This window comes from Panthera onca, chromosome X (genome assembly GCF_046562875.1).
Source record: "Panthera onca isolate mPanOnc1 chromosome X, mPanOnc1 haplotype 2, whole genome shotgun sequence".
Classification (NCBI taxonomy): Eukaryota; Metazoa; Chordata; class Mammalia; order Carnivora; family Felidae; genus Panthera; species Panthera onca.
The window spans coordinates 5,534,606-5,549,968 of NC_138357.1; the positions used below are offsets into that span (position 1 = coordinate 5,534,606).

Sequence of the window (15,363 nt, forward strand, 5' to 3'; positions counted from 1 at the left end):
TCAAGCGAGCACACACACCCAGTAGCAGGCAGGTGCAGTAGCCTTCCTGATGATGACCTCAGCGCTTTGCCCTCTCTGAGCCCCCAAGCCTGATTCCTTCCTACACCACTCTGGCCTCCTCTACCTCGCTTTCATCTCAGGAGCCCGTCCCTCCTCTCTAGCCCCCGGCCAGGCCTAAAGCAGCCTCACATTCATCCTCTCTGGACAATGGCGGGAGCCCCCCAAAGGCCCAGCTCCACCCGCAGCCCCCACATCACTCTCCTGAGTGGCCTTCCCAGAACACGAGTGCGATGGCACCCTGCTTCTGCACCAAGCATTTCGGCATCATACACCATTGAAGAAGCACCCCCAGGCCTGGGACTAGCCTCTAAGGCCTCGTGGGATCAGCCCCATGCACAGTGCGCTGCCCCCTGCCTTGAGCTACTTACAGTTCGTGGGTGCTCTCCCAGGCCTCAGCTCAGGCCCCCCATGAGCAACCTGCTACCCACCTGCATCCCTGCAACCTGGTATAAAGTAGATGCTCAGGAAGTGCCCACAAAATAACGGGGGGGAGGGAGGCGGTGGTGGTCAGACCATCCCTAGGGGTGTACAACAAGCGGTTCTCCTTCACACAGCCTCAAACCAGGCACCACGAGGTGCTCCAAAGCTCCAGGTTGAGGCGCTCAGAGCAGGAGAGGCAGCCTGGGGGAGGTTAGATGCCTGCCCCAGCCCCATGTCCTCTCTATGCCCACTCTAGGAGCCCTGACGTTCGCCCTGGCCGACTCTAGAACAACTTATACCGTGTTTGCCCAGTTCTGACATGTGAGAGGAATTAGCTAGGCAACAGGTTTGCAGCGGGAAAGAAAAACTCCATCATGTGATGCTCACAGGGATCACAAGACATGCACTGACTGGTTCAGCATCCATCCTCACAGTAAGGGGGAAAGGTACAGCTTAGACGCACAAGAACAATAGGTGAGGCTACCGACACCTAATTTGGGCCAGGCGTTTTACGCACAGGTCACGTCGTGTACAACTCGAAGCTACACGTTGAATGTGTACTGATACTGTCTGTATCCATTTGCCCATCCAGAAATAGAGCCAGAGAGAGTTGACATGCGGTGTTTAGCTTATGAGTGGCAGCATTCCCATTCAAATTGAGCCTGCTACAGGTGCAAAGCTGTGGTCCTACACTGGCCAGAGGTGTTCTCCCCACAACCAGCAGGGTTCTAGCTGTCCTCTGTGAGGATGTCAAGCATGATGCTTCATGTCCCTTTATGAAGGGACCCCAGGAAAAACGATGCCATCAAGATGCCAGACACTGCACCTTGCCAACACGGCCTCTCCTAGCCCCTTTGGGTCACCATCTGTCCTAGATGGATTCCATGGCTCTGGACGCCAAGTGGGGGCTAGGATGGAAGGTGTAAAGATGGAGATCACTCTCGCACGTGGCTGTAGGAGCTTGGCCAACTGAAGGCTGCTCTGGTGTTCATGCTTGGCCCCTGCTGTCCCATTCTCCTGCCCAGCCCGGTCCCCTTCTATCCCAGCTGGCTGGGTGGCCCAGCGTTCTCCTGCAGGCTCACTCCCTGGGCAGGCTGGACGTCAGGCACTCAACGGGCCAGCAGTTCAGAGCACACACCCACTGGGCCTGTGGACTCTCGCTGCATCCCCACAGGGGTGGGGAGCGTCGCGGGGAAACTTTGCACAGATCCTCTGGGCACCTGGCAAGGGTGGCTCGGCTCGGTGACTGAGGACAGGCAGCGAGGTCAATTACTTGCTCATGAAGCACCTAGGGCAGCTGCCAGCGATAACTGCCACAGAGGAGGGCAGGTGGGTGGCAGCCAGACTGCAGGTCAGACCCCTGCCAAGGAGGCTGGAGTTCAGAGCAGGCTTTGCTGGGGAATGAGGGCTTCTCAGAGGAGCAGGACCATGGCTGAGACCCCTCACAGCAGCTCTTTGCAAATAACTGCTTCTCAGGTGCATTCTCGCACAGTCACATGGCTATGATTGTTATTCACCAAGCCCTGGGAGACTGACCACCAGGTTTGTCTAGTCAGCTCTACAGGAAGCACAAGTACGCTGAAAGAGGATTCTTGTCTGGGGACTCCCAAGGGAAGAGGAGGGCAAGTGAATATCGGCACTGGGGAGTGAGGTGGGGGGGCGTGGGGAGACGGGAGGACAAAACCCCAAAGTATGCAGACTGAGGCCAGGGTCGGGATGGACTGGGTAGTGTGGGTAGCAACGGACATGGGGCCTGCTGGCTGGGCCCCAGGGGAGGACACCCCCAATCCCAACATGGCCAATGTGCAGCTGGCTGCTGGTTTCCCAAAAGAGACAGACACATCACAGCCCTGAGCAGACTGATGGCAGTAGCTCAGGGACCTGAGGGTGCAGGTGGCATGAATGAGTTCCTCCAACCCATTTCCTGTGGGGTGCCTCTGTGGTGGAATACCTCTAGCCATGCCCGGGGCTTTAAAGGCACAGAAATCGGGCATGTCACATCTAAGGGTCATACATCCCTGACATAAGTCTCTGGCTGAGTAAACAGCATGATAGAGATGAGAAAAAAAAAAGCAATGATCTGGGAATACAATAGGAAGTTTCAGAGTGATCCACACACACTAAGTGTAGAGACTCTTTCATGAAATGTTATCCATATTCTAAGTAGACGCTTGGTAGAGACATAAAATACATGTTTTTTTAACTAGAGGTGAGGGTTAAGAAAGTGAAAATCACTGCACTCAATGATACAATGTTAGATAACTGGTAACAGCAGGATCTCCCCAAATCCTGCCGCTCACCTTCTTCCATGTGGAAAATAAATCTTTTCGAACAAAACGAAGCCTGGCTGGCTGGCTGGCTGGCTGGCTGGCTGGTGAAGAAACATGATAGAAAAAGGATGCTTCTTCTCTGACCTCCCACCACAAGTCTTAGGTGCTGCAGCTGGCCACTAACATCAACTATGGGATCCTGAGTCATTCTCTGCAAGGATCGTAGCTAAGCAAAAACTTGGATCTAACAGGGAAGGGGCATTTCCAAGGCAGCATCTAATCAAGGAGCCAGAAGCTGAGGACACTCACGACTATGGACTGAGGGGGTCCACCCTCTCCAGAGGGCCCAGAGAATCCAGTCCCAACCTTGATGACAGGCTTGGGAGACCCCGGCAGAACTGTCAGGCTGAGAGGTCCCCTACCCCTCTTCATTCTGCCTCAGTGGTGTAAGAGCAATGAAAGCCTTGGCCAGAAGGGGAAGGGCTCAGGTCAGCAGAGGGAGGAGCCTAAGGCCATGCCAGAAGCCAAGGTGAGGATCTTTAAGGAGCATTGAAGGAACGTCCCAAACCTGAAGAGAGCGATCCCGGATTAGCCCTGTCCCTGTGGTCATCTACTAGAGGCCCCATGTCAGAAGGATGTAGAGGCCCCTGACTTCCTCCTGGGGAAGAGAGATGCAGGTCTCAGGAAAGTGAGACTTGGATGAGGGGTATGTCTTCAGATCAGCAGAGAAAGGCGTGCCAGTACCTTCCATGAATCAAAATATCCTGTTGAAGGAGTAAGGGGACCCTCGATCACAGAAAAGAAGGGTCCTCAGCCCAACCCCGCATCTGCTATTAGCCTTGGGAGTCCCCAGGAATACAAGGCCCTATGTGTCCGCCTTTGAGATCTCCTGGAGGGAAGGGAGATCTCAAGGAGAGGAAATCTTTGATCTGAAAGGTGCTGCACTTGGGTCAGCAGAAGGGAGGGCCTAGGTCCCGTCGGTAATCAAAGGGAGGGTCCTGAGGGAGGCTTGAAGGGGCCCTGGACTCCGGAAGAGAGGGGACCTCCACCAGCAACAAAAACCCAACCTAGCTGTCAGCTGTGGGAAGCCCCATGACAGTCTGGGCAAATGTAGTATTTGTCACTTCCACCTGGGGACTGGGAAGGCAGTTTGGCTTCCTCTGAGGTGTGAATCCTCAAGTCAGCACAGAGAGGACTCCCAGACCCTGCGATGTGAAGGTAAATAAAGACCCTGAGGGAGGATCAAGGGACCCAGGACCCCAGAAAACACAGAGGGGACCTCCCAGAGTTCGCGACCTTGCGTCCTTCATGGAAGGGCCCTGGGCCTGTACGGACTTGCGGCAGCAAGTCTGTCCGGATTTCCACAGCCGGGTCTCAGAGACACGGGGGGGGGGAGAGGGGTTTGGGACACCTCAGGTCACCAGAGAGCAGGGCCTGGATCTTGGGGCGATTCCTGGTGAGGACGCAGGGGGAGGACGGAAGAGCCTGGACCCCTCAACAGAATCAGTCCGAGTAGGCCCCCAGACGGGATGGGGACACTGTTAGAGCCTGGGCTTCGGCATCTGGGTCTCAGAGGGCGGGGACCGGGGAGTGGGGGGCGGTTCGGGGGTCGGACGGGTGAGCTGGGGAGGACCGGGGACCCACCAAGTGCACAGGAGGCCACCTAGGGAACACGAAGGGAGGGACTCTGGCCCCCAGAACGGAGGCCCCGGCCCGGAAGGCGACCCCTAGCGGCAGCCTAGGGAAGCCCCTAGTGGGAATGAGGCCCCGCGGGGTGTCTGGACTTCCGCATCCGGGTCTCAAGAGACGGGCGGGGAGGGGCGGGGCGGGGCGGGGCGAGGCGAGGCGAGGCGAGGCGAGGCGAGGCGAGGCGAGGCGGCCTCGGCGTCGTCGGCGTCTTCCGGCCTGCGCCTCGAAGCCCGTCGGGCGCGGGAAGGGCGCCGAGCCTCGTGGGCTTCGAGGTGAGGCCCAGAGGGAGGAGCGAGGGAGCCGGGACCCAGAGGGGAATGAGTCCGGCGGTGGGGGCGGCGGTGGAGGCCGCAGGGTGGCGCGGCCACGACGACTGTGACCAGGGCGTGAGGCGTGGGCGGCCTCGGGCTCTGGGTCCCAGCCCGACCGAGAGCTGGTTGCGCGCGAGGAGCCGGCGTCAGGCGGCAGAGCCCGAGGCCCAGGCCTCCCAGGGAGTCCGGATGGGGACGAGAGGACAGGGCTGAGGGACCCCAAGGAACCCATGTGAGCCCCTGCCATCGGCCCCGGGCCTCCCCGGACTTGGTCGCCTCGTGCGACGCCAGCCGCCTTGGCCCGGACCTCGCCGGGCCGGGAGGGCTCTGGTGGGAGGCAGCGGGCCCGGGGCTCCCCGGGAGAGCCGTGCGGGAGGACGGCCGGAGGCCCCTTGGACCCCAGCCCCGGGGCCGCCGTCGGGAAGCCGCCCCCGCGGTGGGTCTGGGCGAGGGGAGGGCCTTGGTGTGCGGGGCTGGACCCCGGTCAGCCGAGGCAGGATCCCGGGCCCTGGCCGGGGTGCAGGGGAGAGAGGAGGCGCTGCCTCCCAGCCCAGGACACCTACGTAGGGCCCAGGAGGCCTGCCCTGCCGCTCGGGTCCGCTCTGGCTGTCAGCGGAGGCCCAGAAGGGGCAGGTCCAGGCTGGATGGGGTGGGGGCTCCCGGGGTGGGGGGGCGCCCAGAGTCCTGGCCAGAACCTCCTGGCCGCAGTGGGGGGTGGGGGCCCGGGGCGGTGCACGCGGTCTGCACCCACCCTGAGACCCTGAGGCGCCCCCTCCGTCCCTCCCTCCCTCCCTCCCTCCCTCCCTCCGTCTTCCAGGGGCTCGGAGAGCTCTGGAGTTGAGGCCTTGGTCTGAGGCAGGAGTCCCGAGGTCACAGAGCAGAGGAGGCGCGGCCGCGTGCCAGTCGGTTGTCCAGGCGAGGTGCGTGCTCCGCGCGTGGGGCCGGGGGCTCGCCCATCCCACCCCAGAGGGGACCCCTCGGCCCCCAACCCCCACGCGGCCCCGCTCTCAGGCCTGGGAGCTCGGGCTCTGTGGGCTGGGCCTCCCCCTGAGGAGCCACCCCTCTTCTGTCTTCAGGGTCTGGCGACCATCATGCCCCTGCGTCAGACGAGTGAGCTCTGCAAGGCCGAGGAGGAGCCCAGGCAGGCCCCGCTGCCATGGGATGTACCGCTGTGGGAGGCGGAGGACGAGGAGGTGGAGGTGGTGGAGGTGGAGGTGGAGGTGGTGGAGGTGGAGGAGGTGGATATTGTGGAAGCGGAGCAGGTGCATGCGGAAGAGGAGGTGGATGTGGAGGGGGACGTGGAGCACGTAGAGGTGGAGGAGGTGGAGGAGGTGGAGGAGGTGGAGGAGGTGGAGGAGGAGGGCGAGGCACTGTCTGCCCGAGAGTCAGAGGAGTGAGCTCTGGAAGCTTGAGGAAGAGCGGCGCATCCTGCTCCTGTTGGATGCACTGCTGTGGGAGGGGAGGACGAAGAGGAGGAGGCGGATGTGGAGGAGGAGGAGGCACCATCTCCCTCTCCATCCTCCTCTTCCTCCCTGTCCTCCTCCTGCTCTGCCCAGGTTCTGGTCCCCTGGAGGAGGGATCTGCTGCTGGCTTCCAGAGCCCCAGAGCCCTCACAGCCCCTGCCCTTCCCCAAATGCCATGGCAGGTGCTCCGTTGAGCCAGTGGGACCTTGGCCCCAGCAGCCCGGAGGAGATGGGGTGGAGTACCTGGGGGCACTTGGAAGTGGCCCAGTCCCTGTGTCGGATGTGAATTCTTGTACACTTTTGGCGGGACCGTGACAGGATACAGTTGTGGTGGAAAACGGTTTGGTGTGCCATCGAAAGATTCAGAATGGAATCCCTGCGTGGTCCAACAATCCTAATTAATTCTGGGTGTCTTCGCAAAGAGTGGAAAGTTGGGTTCCAAGCTTCTTTCGCTCCCTTGCTCACAGATGCAGTATTCACGATAGTTGAAGTGCTGGTGTGATATTATGGCATATGCAGAAAATATATTTGTGGTCACTGAGATGACTAAAATACATTTCTTTCAAATATCTACGTGGAGCATCTGGGCGTCTCATTCGGTTAAGTGTGCGACTTTGGCTCAGGTCGTGATCTCACGGTTTGTCTGTTGGAGCCCTGCGTCGTAGGGTCTGTGCTGACAGCTCAGATCCTGGAGGCCGCTTTGGATTCTGTGTCTCCCTGTCTCTCTCTCTGCCCCTCCTCCTTTGTGGGGGAGTGAGTGTTCTCTTTTTGTCTCTCAGAAATGAGTAAATAAACATTAAAAACATAATAAAAAAGTAAACCAAAATGCATAGCTGGTCTTGTTCCAGGGTCTGTCTCAGACCTCCCCGAATGCTTCTAATCCCAAAGCTTGAGGAAGGAATCCCCAAAAGATGAAAGTGTCTTGTTATGTCAGTGAGGTGAGTCTGGGCATCTCCCAAGCACGGGGCCTGATTGCCAGGTGAGTGGACCATGTGCTTAGAGGATGGGCGCTTTCATTCCTCCTCCCTCCGCTGCCAGGGAGGGCCGAGGGGCTGCAGAGTGAGTGAGGAAGCCTCCAGAAAACCCCGAAGGGAGGCGTTGAGGGAGGTTTCAGGTGTTTGAACTTGCAGGTGTGTGGGGGAGGGCCGCACTCTGATGGTACGGCAGCCTCGCCCCTCTGCCCACATACGCAGGCAGCTCTTGTGTCTGGCTCTTCCTGAGCTCCATCCTTTCACAATCGAGAGGTGAGCTACCGGGTAGCTTGTTTGCCTGAGTTCCGTGAGCCAGTCTAGCCAATTCACGGAACCTGAGGACGGGGTGGTGGGAACCTCTGATTTAGAGCCTCTCGGTCGCAAGCAGGGGTGACGGCCCCGGGGTTTGGGACTGGCGGGAGTAGGGGTGGGCAACCTTGTAGGCCCGAGCGCCGGCCCTGTGGACTGCGGTGCTGTCTCTGGGTGGAGAGTGGCAGAAGCAGGATGAACTCTGGGCCACCCCGCCGGGCCCGCCCCTGGCTGTGTGAGAGTGCTGTCAGGCTGCCTCCAGGCCCGGCAGTCAGTTTGCATCACCAGCGTCGTGGCAGCTTAGGAGGGCAGCGCCTCCGGCTTCCCTCAGGAGGAGGGCTAAGCTTCCAGGAGCAGTTCTGGAACACCAAGATCACAAAGCCCTGTCCGTGCCCGGCAGGTCCCCAAGCCTAGGGCTGGCTTTTGCTCCACGGTCGCAGAATCACTGTGTCCTTTCAGTAATCAGACTACGTCGTTTCCATCGGCCCCTCTTCTCCCCCAGACCCTTTTGTCTGGAGGGGTCCTACCCAAGAGGGACTGAAGCATCTTGGCAGAGCAACGTTGTCGTACAAGTGAACCAGGAAGACTCGTCACGGTCAGGGGCTAGTCAGGGTGACAGCCTGAATTTTCAGCAGTGTTTGAAATGGGGGCACGTGACCCTTTTCATCCTGATGGCTTACCCGGTGAGGGGTGGACAAAAGAGCCTTGCCTTCCTGGGAAAGCTGAGGGAACACGCACACGGCCTGGTGGGTGCGGCAGGAGGAAGGCGAGGGAACAGGCGGCCAGTGCTTGTTGCGGACCGCAGGTAACCAGGCCGGGCCCGCACAGCGAGCCGAGAGCAGAGGGCCGCCCCCTCGAGGGGTTCCGAGTCGGATCTGCCCTGAGTGCACGGAGGCCTCAGGGTCCCTGCGGTTGGCCTTCCCGGGACCTGCAGCTTCAGCGGGCATCCCAAGCTCGGAACACGCTCCCTCGTCTGTGTCAGAAATGCCCCTGGGCGGCTCCGTTTCTCTTGGTCTCCTGGGAGAGCGAGTGCTTCCTTGCGCACATCTGGAAGGGACCCAGATGGTGCGGGGCGGCACCCAGGATATTTTGACAGATTTGGACCCCACGGAGGGGTGTCCCAAATCTACAACACGCCCAGAGCCCAAGACCTGGCGGTCGGGCTTTGCCTGCTCTCGGTCCAGCACAGCACCTGCTGAGGCTGAAAAGGCCCGCCCACGGGGGCCATGTTCAGGTTTGGCTCGGCATTAAAGCCAGGCAGTTAGGCTTTGTGGTTCGGGTCTAACAAAGTCGGTGGCGCTTCCGCAGCAGCTTCCCGCAGGAAAGCCAAGACCCGGCCAGGCCAGACAGCAGCTGCCCAAGTCCCCATGGCAAGCAGATGCTTTCCTAAGCCTTTCCGGCCTCGCCGTCCTTAGAGTCTCGCCACATGACCGCTGCAAAACCTGCACCTTGGGCCAGATAATCGTCATCCTCTAAGGGTCAGACCTGTGATTTCCCCAGGGCTCCTTAGCAAACTGTAGGGGGTTCCGGGGATCGGGGGCTCCTCCGGGAAGAAGACGTGACCAGGAGACACAGCAGCACACAAGCTCTCCTGGGTGGCGCCTGAACAGCCCCATTACCCAGGAGTCCCTCACAGCATGAGACCATCCAGGGGCTTATGGGCAGGGAGCCTATGCAGAACGGGAGTGCTATGGTCTGAATGTTTGTGTCCTCCCCCCCTCCCACCCCCCCAATACATCTGTTGAAATCCTAAGTGCCAAAGAATGATGGCATTTGGAGGTGGGGCCTTTGGGAGGTGCTTAAGTCATGAAGGTGGAACCCTCATGGGTGGGAGGAGCACCTTGGGAAAGAGGCTGCAGGGAGTTCCCCAGCCCCTGCCACCATGAAAGGACACAGCGAGAAGATGGCGGCTGTGACCCAGGAGGAAGGCCCTCGCTGCACCGTGCGCGGGCACCTTGCCGGCACCTTGCACTTGCAGCCTTCAGCGCCATGAGGAATAAATGTCCCTTCTTCATAAGCCGCTCGGTGTGCGGCGTTGTGTTACCGCAGCCCCATGGGCTAAGGGATGAAGGCAAGGGAAGGGGCCCCTGGGGGAGGCCTCCCTCAGGGAGGGGGCTCAACTCAGCAGCTCAGGGCCCTGGCCCGGGGTCTTAGAAGCATAAGGCTCTATCTTGTGTATTCTCCGCAGATGCAGGGTGAGGTTTGGCAAGGCACGCCAAGCACGCAGGCTCCAAACGGCCCAAACTCGGCTGCTTGGGGCTACGTTGGAAACAATCACAAACGTGAGGGAAAATGTGAGTCGGGTGCTGGCGGGTGTTTGAGCCAACAGGGTGCAGCAGCCTGCCGTGAAGAAGTCCACCGCCTCGGGGGCCCCTGTGCGCAGGACCCGTTTGGCCCATTTGTAGAACACGACCTGAACCCTGCTTTTCCAGTCTCTAAAAGGCTCTGCGGGCTGCCTCTCTCTCCCACGTGGTCCTCCTTTCCCCAGGGCCTCCAGTAGGCAAAAAGCACCAGGAGACGCCTTCTGCTACCAAGATTCAGAGTTCACAACAGAGAGAGACACTGATGGAGAGTGACTCTAATGGCACAGTTCCCGATGGGAGAACATCTCCGAAGGAGACACGTCCGATACTGCAGAAAAGAAACGCCGATGGAAACCCCGAGGACCCGGGTCTCCCTGTCTACAGCATGGGAGGGAAACCGGCTATTAACAACACTTGCACATGGTTCCTCGAGAAAGCACCCAATGGCCCCGTGCCATTTGCAACCTTCCCAGTGTCCCCGAGCCTTGGGCGACTACAGAATGTAACGCCACCAGATAGGAAAGGCTCCTTTGCTGCTGGTCTCTGCAGTACACGGGAGGCTTCGTGGCTTCAGGGCTCTACTTGGTCAGGTGGAACCTGGGCCCCTGACTCCACCTTCCACGGCCTAGGTTGGGCCTTTTCTGACACCTTCCCAGGGGACCGGGGTCCAGAGGAAATGGCCCAGACCCCGTGGAGCACTCAGCACAGCCGCTGTGATGCGGGGCCCTCCGTGCCTGCTCCTGCTGTCCTGTTACCTTGCAGAGCGGTAACGTCAAAGATGCTAAACCCCGCCCAGCTCCTGGTGGGTCACACACAACTTTCTTCCTTCCAAAATGTACACCCTGGGACCGGGTTCACATCGTGGTCTCCACTGTCCCCAAGGACTTCCTTAGTCTGGAAGGGGAGACGGAGCACCCAACTGGGACTCCACGTGGGAGCTGGGCCGGATGCAGGAGCCCCGGGAAGGGAATCGTGAGGGGGACCGGGCCAGGAGTTAGGACTCCCGGAGACAGCGACCTCGAAGCCAGACCACAGGAGAGGGTAGCACGGGGTCTGACCCTGACACGGGCTCCAGGTGTGTCAGACATCAGTGCTGGCCAGACGAGCGGCGGGCCGGGCCAGGGGCCGGTGCCCGGCAGGGGGTGAGAAAAAGCGGCTGGAGGGCTGGAGGGCTGGAGGGCTGGTGGTTGCAGGCGAGGGTGAGGTGAATGCAGTGGCCAGCAGGGCTGGAGAAGGCAGGCCTGGGATGTGGCGAGGATTTGTGTCCACAACGGATGCGCTCCTTCTGGGCCGTGGCTGAGATAGACCCTCGGGGTGTGAGGTGACCCAACAGCAGGGGAAGGGTGGTGCCTTCGGGGGATGGGGACCAGGAAGGGGGTGGCTCCCGGGACACTGGGAGCAACGGTGGGGGGGGGGGGGACAGGGGGATGTTAAAGGATGGAGTCCAGGGGGTGGGGGTGGGGGCGGCCGAGGGCAAGGCCACAGAGCCAGGCTTGCCCGGTGGAGATGCCGGGCCTCGGGCCCTGTAACCTGGAGCTCGGCGCCCTCCCAGTGGGCACCAGGCTGTGTGGGAGCCGCGGAGAGTCAAGATTGAAATTGCTTTCCCTTCAGCGTGGCTGTCCTCCTGGCCTGGTCAACTGTGCTCTGCTGGAGTCGCCCGGCCTGGGGTTTGGTCCCTGTAAGGCGGCGACACGTCTGGGTCGTCTCCGGGGCCGTTGAAGCCCTGAGGGCCAGTCATTTCTCCCAGAGGGTCCCGAGCACGGAAGCTACCTGAGACAGACTCGTCTGAGCGGTGGTCATGGGTCCCAGGGTTGTAATGCTGGGACTGAGAAGGTTTAGCCAAGAGAGACTGGGATTTCCATCATGCCCTTCTTCATGTAGACTGAAGATGGCACAGTGGCTATTTCTTCTTCAGGGGACGAGCTGAGCCTCCTGCCCTAGACTGTTAACCCCAGTAGAGATTCGGGGACTCTTGAAACAAAGAACATAAGGCAACAGTCCTACAGAAGACTTCGGACCTAACAGTGCCTAAATCCAATCAAATCTCTGCCTGCTCTCTGTAGAGCGCCACACTGTGTCTTCATGAATCTTCTTCTCTCCCACATCCCTCCCACCAATAGGTCCTGTCCCTGTCAGTAACCAACAGAGCTCAGGGGCTCTCAAGGGCCACAGTGAAATACCGCTTCCACTCCTTAAAGAGCTCACTGAAGGGAAAATCCTTATGTGTGCAACTAAAGGAAGCCGAGATGCTGTGGAAGAAGAGATGCTAGGAGCCCCCTCCTGAGAAACCACCAATGATTTTGAAATGGTGGCTTTGTTTTACTTTTGCCTCCCATTTAAATCCTTATCCTCTCAGGGCACGGCCATACAAGACACGCTGACGTCTGGAATGAACGCTTGGTAAACCTGTCTAGAAGCACACAGCCCACGGAGCAAGCCTGACTCTAGACCTGGGGCTCCATCGAGGGTTCCAGCCATTGGACTGAAAGGCACCTTGGGAGACCCTCTCTCAGACCCTCTTGGTGTTCCCCTTTTAGACACAAAGTATGGACTCTCAGAGAGGGCCAGTGACGCTCCTCAGTGGTGGAGCTGGCACAAGGAGCTAAGATCCTCGCAGGCAGGGCCCTTTCCTCCTATCCAGAGTGAAGATTAAGAACAAAGTTGTCCAGACGCCTAGAGAACACGTATCCCCAAATCCCCTGTCCCATCCTCTCACCTATGGCGAAGATGACTTTCATTTGGGTTTTGTGCCACCCCATACCCAGACTCTCCTCTATTTTCAGATACTTCATATTGGTTCCGTCTAGTCACGTCTAGCTAAACAAGTAGGAATGGTCCCTGGGAGTGAGTCTGTGTAAAGCAGGCCCTATGAAAAGTAGCCCCACAGTAAAGAACGTTATTCAGTGTCTCTCCTATCAAGGTAATGGCAGGAGAGGACACACGGGGTGGGGTGGGAGTGGGCTCGGGACAAGAGAAGCAGGGCAGGCATGGCAGTGGACCTGTGAAGTGCTTTGTGTCAACAGAACGGAGTATATTCTGAACTTGCAAATCAAGTAATTAAAGGGGGAAATACCGAAGGAGATCCAATTTGCAAGCAGGAGGCCAGAAATCTGGGAGAGCGGAAGCAAAACCACCATATGGAAGAAAGGAAATAGGGCTTCAGAGGTAGGCTTGAGGGACCCTGAATCCAAGTGTCTGCAGGAGGTGATCTGCAAAGGGCATACTCAAGTGCTCCCAAAGTGAGCAGGTCTTGGGCAATGAGAAGGTTTTCTATAGGGAACAAACGGAAACTAAAGACAATCCCCTTGTGATCTGGAGAGGGATGAGCTGAGGAACATGGAGAAGCACAACAAGAGACTCTCAAGCACAGCGGAGGAAGCGGCTGTTCACGCCTAACACCGGCGCGTTGGGTAACGCTGTGTCTGAGGTGTTGTGGGTAAAACTGAGGTTGAGGAACAAGACGAATGCTCACACCGTGCTCCATCACAGCCCTACTCTGGGGACAACATGACCCGGGGGCAAGAAACCAGGACTTTTTGTTGAAAACAGGCCCAACTAACCAGCAGGAGGAGTTGGAAGAGACCAAAGAAAGAAACGGGGGGGGGGGTAGGCGGCAGGAAGAAACGGGGGGGTTACCAACCAAACCCTACTCTGAGGAAACTTGACCTGGGGGCAAGAAGACAAGATTCTTTGAGCCTATCTGAGCAGGACCAACTAACCATCAGGAACAGTTGGAAGAAAACAAAGTGTGAAGTGAGGGGGGCAGGAATAAAAGGGGGCTACCAACTGGAACAAGCGCTGAGGAGAACTTGACCGTGGGGCAAGATAACAGGACATTTTGTTGGGGTCTCTCACAGCAGGACCTACTAACCAGCAAGAGTAATTGGAAGACCCAAAAGGGAAGTGAAGGTGGGGGCAGTAATGATGGGCTACCAAGTGAGACACCACTCTGAGGACAACTTGATGTAGGGGGCAAGAAAACAGGAGTCTTGGTTGCACACAATCTGAGCAGGACTAACTAACCAGGAAGAAGAGTGGGAAGAGACCAAAGACAGAAGTGTGGGGCACGCAAGAAAACCTAGGGCAAGAAAACAGGACTCTTTGTCGGGGTCTATCTGAGCAGGACATCTAACTAGGAGGAACAGTTAGAAGAGACCAAAGTGGGAAGTGTGTGTTGGGGGAAGGGGGAATAAGATGGGAGCTATGACTGAGACCCGACTCTGAGGACAACTTGACTTAGGGGACAAGAAAATAGGACTCTTTGATGGGGCCTATCTGAGCAGGACCAACTAAGCAGCAGGAACTGTTGGAAGAGACCAAAGCTGGAATTGGGTGGGGACAGGAATAAAGGGGGGCTAACAACTGAGACCCTACTCTGGAGACAACTTGACCTAGGGAGCATTAAAACAAACAATACTCTTGGTGGGGCCTATGTGAGCAGGACCAACTAACACGCAGTAACAGTTGGAAGAGACCAAACCTGGAAGAGTGTTGGGGTCAGGAAAAAAAGTGGGGCTAACAGTTGAAACCCAACTCTGGACAATCTGAGCTGGTGGCAAGAAAATGACTCTTTGTTGGGGCCTATCTGAGCAGGACCAACTAACCAGGAGGAACAGTAGGAAGAGTCGAAAGCAGGAAGTGTGTGTGTGTGTGGGGGGGGGGGGAAAGCAGGAATAAAAGGGGGTACCAACTGAAACCCTAGTCTGAGGACAACTTGACCTGGAGGCAAGAAAACAGGACTCTTTGTTGAGGGCCATATAAGCAGGACCAAGTAACCAGCAGGAACAGATGGAAGAGACCAAAGCAGAAAGTATGTGGGGGGCTGGAAGAAAAGGGGTACTACCAACTGAGCCCCAACTCAGAGGACAACTTGTCCTGGGCGCAAAAAAACAGGATTTTTTGTTGGGGCCTATCTGAGCAAGACCAACTAACAAGCAGGAACATTTGGAAGAGACCCAAGCAGAAAGTGTGTGTGTGGGTGGGGGGCAGAAATCAAAGAGGAGGCTACCAACTAGGACCCTCCTCTGGTGACAACTTGATCTAGGCCGCAGGAAAATAGGACTTTTTGTTGAGGCCTATCTAGGTAGAACAAGTAACCAGCAGGAACAGTTGGAAGAGACCAAACCAGAAAGTGTGGGCGGGCAGAAATAAAAGGGGAGGCTACCATCTGAGACCCTACCCTGGGGACAACTTGACCTAGGGAGCAAAACAAAACAAAACAAAACAAAACAGGAATCTTGGTGGGGCCTCTCTGAGCAAGACCAACTAACCAGCAGGAACAGTTGAAACAGATCAAAGAGGGAAGTATGTGGGGAACAGGAATAATGGGAGGGGGGATACAAACTGAAACTCAACTCTGAGGACAACTTGAACTCGGGGCAAGAAAACAGGAGTATTGTTGGGGCCTGAGAAGGAACATCTAACGAGTAGGAACAGTTGAAAGACACCAAATCAGGACGTGTGTGTCGGGGGGTGGCAGTAGTAAAAGGGGGACTTCCCAACTGAAATCATACTCTGAGGACAACTTGATTTGAGGGCAGGAAAACAGCACTTTTTGTTGGGGCCTA

General features: G+C 57.8%; 1 long non-coding RNA gene across 1 annotated transcript; it reads left to right on the forward strand.

Annotated features, from left to right (window-relative positions):
- Positions 1–4,623: 4,623 nt before the first annotated feature.
- LOC145713939 (uncharacterized) lies at positions 4,624–5,935 on the forward strand. Its single transcript, XR_014136735.1, has 3 exons — positions 4,624–4,711; positions 5,568–5,670; positions 5,827–5,935. It is a non-coding gene; the product is annotated as an uncharacterized LOC145713939 (long non-coding RNA).
- Positions 5,936–15,363: the final 9,428 nt, after the last annotated feature.